This window comes from Sinocyclocheilus rhinocerous, unplaced genomic scaffold (assembly GCF_001515625.1).
Source record: "Sinocyclocheilus rhinocerous isolate Xijiao unplaced genomic scaffold, SAMN03320098_v1.1 scaffold1870, whole genome shotgun sequence".
In the NCBI taxonomy this organism is placed as follows: domain Eukaryota; kingdom Metazoa; phylum Chordata; class Actinopteri; order Cypriniformes; family Cyprinidae; genus Sinocyclocheilus; species Sinocyclocheilus rhinocerous.
In genome coordinates, this window is record NW_015664009.1 from 199,323 (window position 1) to 203,866 (window position 4,544).

The following is a 4,544-nucleotide window of genomic DNA, read 5'->3' on the forward strand; positions in this document are numbered from 1 at the left end:
GCATGGTACATGTGTCTTTTGCTGTGAAATCTTTAATGGTTCTTATTAAGTAAACATAAGAATAACTTTTTTATTGTTAGTAATATTTCAAGATTAACACTTTGGTACTGAAGCAAAGTAGGCTTACTTGATTATCCACAAATAATTTTCATTTGAGAAAACAATCATGTTAAAAGTGAGTATTTGATACATCAGGCTTTAAGGATCATCTCTCAATCATCATTGTATGGCATTACATTATATGTTTTGCCCCCACAATAAAAAAAAAATACAGAGATTTGATCATAAAACGAAGTATTTAAATATTATCTTACTATAACAAAATTATAATAGGGATACAGTCTGACAACTTATATTTACATGCATTTTATGTAAGCAGTCTGCTATACTGTAATTAAACTCTCATTGACTTACAATACAAGCTATCAGAATTTAATCTTACTTTTTTGTCATATAATGTGAATATCAGCAACTGCTTCAAATTCCATATTTTTGTTAGCATGTAAGTGTAATGAGGACGCTGAGGCGGAGTCTGAATCCATGTGCGGGAGTTTATTGAGGACAGTTTCAGTGAACAGGAACGTCAAAGCAGGCAGAAGGTCGAAACCAGAATGACAATCCAATGTAACAACACTTACAGGGGCAATCCAGAAGGCTAAAGTGAACAGGCAGGCAAAAGGTCCAAACACACACATCCGTCCGATCAGGCAAACTAAGCAAGGGGAATAATCCAGGTAAACGTTAGGTCGGTAAACAGGCAGAATCATACACTGAACAGGCAATCAGAATCACAATAGAGAACGCTTGGTAAGGCAGGTTTAACTGGCAATACTTCGCGATGAGCATGAGCACAGTCTCTGGCTATAAAGGAACCAAACAGGAAATGAGTGTAGAGGAAGCAGAGGGAGTGGAACACAGTCAGTACTCGGGTGAGGGCTCCCTCTGCTGGCTTGGCATTACAGAACCCCCCCCTCTAGGAGCGCCTCCTGGAGCTCGACGTGGACGTCCCCGTGGTCGTGGTGCTGGACGATCGGGTCTGGCTCGATGAAATTCCTCGATGAGAGATGGATCCAGAATGTCATGGGCGGCTACCCATGACCTCTCCTCAGGCCCATAGCCCTCCCAGTCCACCAGATACTGGAGCTGACCCCCTCTCCTACGCGAGTCCAGCAACACATTCACCTTATAAGCGGGAGTCCCGTCAATGTCCAAAGGTGGTGGTGGCTCTCGGACCTCGGCTCCGGGGTCAGCATCCAGGTGGACCGGTTTGAGGAGAGAAACATGAAAGGAGGGAGAAATACGATAATTAGCAGGAAGCTCTAGTTGGTAAGTGACTTCATTTATTCTTCTGAGAATCTTAAAAGGGCCAACATACCGTGGACTGAGCTTCCTGCTGGGCAGCCGCAGCTTGAGGTCCCTCGTTGAGAGCCACACCCGATGTCCTGGTTGTTAGGGAGGATGTGGGCGACGTCACCTGTTGGCCTCCAATTCTTGTCTTCTCACGGCTCGCTGGAGGCGGACATGTGCACTGTCCCACACCCTCTCACTACGACGAATCCATTCGTCCACCGCCGGGACTGAGGAGGGTTCCCCGGACCACGGGAACAAGGGAGGTTGAAACCCAAGGACGCACTGGAAGGGGGTTAGGCCTGTGGATGTGTGAGTGAGTGAGTTTTGGGCATATTCTGCCCAGGGTAGGAACTCCGACCAACGATGTTGCTCTCGACTGCAGTAAGTCCGTAAGTATCGGCCGATCTCCTGGTTTAAACGTTCAACTTGGCCGTTCGATTGAGGGTGATAACCTGAAGTTAGGCTAATGTTGATATCCAGATGCTGGCAGAAAGCTTTCCAGACTTGGGAAGTGAATTGGGAGCCCCGATCACTGACTATATCCTCTGGGAGGCCATAGATACGGAAAACATGGTGGAACATAGCTTGAGCGGTCTCCATAGCGTTGGGTAGTCCCTTTAATGGTACTAGGCGACAAGACTTGGAGAACCGGTCGATAATGACGAGAATGGCCGTGTAACCATTAGAAGGAGGCAGATCAGTTACAAAGTCAATGGAGAGATGGGACCAAGGACGTTGTGGGATTGGCAGTGATTTGAGTAGGCCAGATGGTAGTTCCTTAGGGGTTTTTGACTGGGCACAGACTTGACATGACTTCACATATGTGGTAACGTCTCTGGTCATAGAAGACCACCAGAATGAATTTTGTATCAGATGTATCAGACGCGATATCCCTGGGTGGCCCGTACTTATGGAGGTGTGGACCCACTGCATGATTCGTTGCCTTCGTTGCCGAGGTACATACTGCTTGTTTGGGGGACAGTTATTAGGTGTCGGGTCGAGTTCTTGTTCTCGCTGTAATTCCTCCATGATGTCCCAGGTAACTGGAGCAATGATGACGGAGGGAGGAAGAATGGGTTCTGGTGTGAGACTTTTAGTAGGGGGATCATAGCGTCTGGACAATGCATCTGCCTTGCTGTTCTTACTACCTGGTCTGTATGTGACAAAATTGGAAACGGGTGAAAAACAAAGACCATCGAGCTTGGCGTGGGTTGAGACGTTTGGCACTTTTTATATATTCAAGATTCCTATGATCCGTGATGACTTGAAAAGGATGAACTGCTCCTTCTAGCCAGTGTCTCCATTCCTCAATGGCTGCTTTCATTGAGAGAAGTTCCTTGTTTCCTACACCATAATTACGTTCAGCTGCTGTTAGCTTTCGTGAGAAAAATGCACATGGAAACAGCCTGCCTGGTTGGCCATGACGTTGGGAGAGTACGGCTCCGATTCCACAATCTGAGGCGTCTACCTCGACCACGAATGGGAGATTGGGGTCAGGATGTTTCAAGATGGGCGCTGTGGTGAATCTTTCCTTCAGGGTATGAAAAGCATTGTCAGCCTCTTCCGTCCATCTTAGTTTTGAGGGCTTGCCCCTCAGGAGAGATGTCAAAGGGGAGGAGACCATGCTGTAATTTCGAATGAAACGTCTATAGAAATTAGCGAAGCCCAAGAATCGCTGCAGTTCCTTTACCGTGGTTGGTTGTGGCCATTCAGTGACTGCCTTTACTTTCGTCTCGTCCATCCTTACTCCCTCGTGACTAATATGGTAGCCCAGGAATGTCGTCTGTCTTACATGGAATTCACATTTTTCAGCCTTGACATAGAGTTGGTTCTCCAATAATCTAGTGAGAACAGTTCTGACGTGGTTGATGTGTTCCTCTTCAGATCTAGAGTAAATCAAGATATCATCAATGTAGGCTACTACGTACTGGTTGAGCAGGTCTCTGAAGATTTCATTAATGAAGGATTGGAAGACAGCGGGTGTCAGGTTATCAATCTTAATGGTTAGCGTTACAAAGTCAGAAAAAGATAGACCCTCTCCTTTACAAACAAGTTCAGATTGCAGTTCGAGGTTCAGGCTTTGCTGAAAGATTGCCTTAAGAGAAGTATCATTAAATCCACTTTGAGCGGCGATTGTTCTGAATTCTACCGCATACTCAGCAGCGGTGCGATTACCTTGTGAGATATTTAATATCTGAGTAGAAATGCTCTTGGCCCCTGCGGGATATTCAAACACCTCACGAAGCTGTTGAATGAAATAATGTACAGAGGTTTTGAATCTTGGATCTGTGTCCCAAACAGCAGCCGCCCAGTCGATCGCTCTGCCCGTTAACAAAGTCATCAGAAATGCACATTTCTTCCCATCAGACTCAAATTTATCCCCTTGATGATCAAAATAGATCCTTACTTGGCGAACAAAGCCTCTACACTGTTCGGCGGTGCCATCAAATTTATCAGGTAGAGCAAAGCTTACCGTTTTCGGCGTTGGTGCGGGGAGCGATTGGATGTAATGAGTTAGATGTTCATTAACTGCTTGAAGGTTTATGAGTTGTTCCCGGTAGCCCTTTAATATCTCACTTTGGTAGGCAAATGCTGTTTGCAGGTTAGAAACTTCCGCTGGATTCATTGGGGGCGAAGTATTCTGTAATGAGGACGCTGAGGCGGAGTCTGAATCCATGTGCGGGAGTTTATTGAGGACAGTTTCAGTGAACAGGAACGTCAAGGCAGGCAGAAGGTCGAAACCAGAATGACAATCCAATGTAACAACACTTACAGGGGCAATCCAGAAGGCTAAAGTGAACAGGCAGGCAAAAGGTCCAAACACACACATCCGTCCGATCAGGCAAACTAAGCAAGGGGAATAATCCAGGTAAACGTTAGGTCGGTAAACAGGCAGAATCATACACTGAACAGGCAATCAGAATCACAATAGAGAACGCTGAGAACGCTTGGTTTAACTGGCAATACTTCGCGATGAGCATGAGCACAGTCTCTGGCTATAAAGGAACCAAAGGAACCAAAAGTGTAGAGGAAGCAGAGGGAGTGGAACACAGTCAGTACTCGGGTGAGGGCTCCCTCTGCTGGCTTGGCATTACACTTCAAAAATACAGATTTATTGTAGAAGTAATCCATGCCAACATTTATATATGAATAAATCTTAAATTATATCATAGCGAACATGTCTGTTCAGAAGA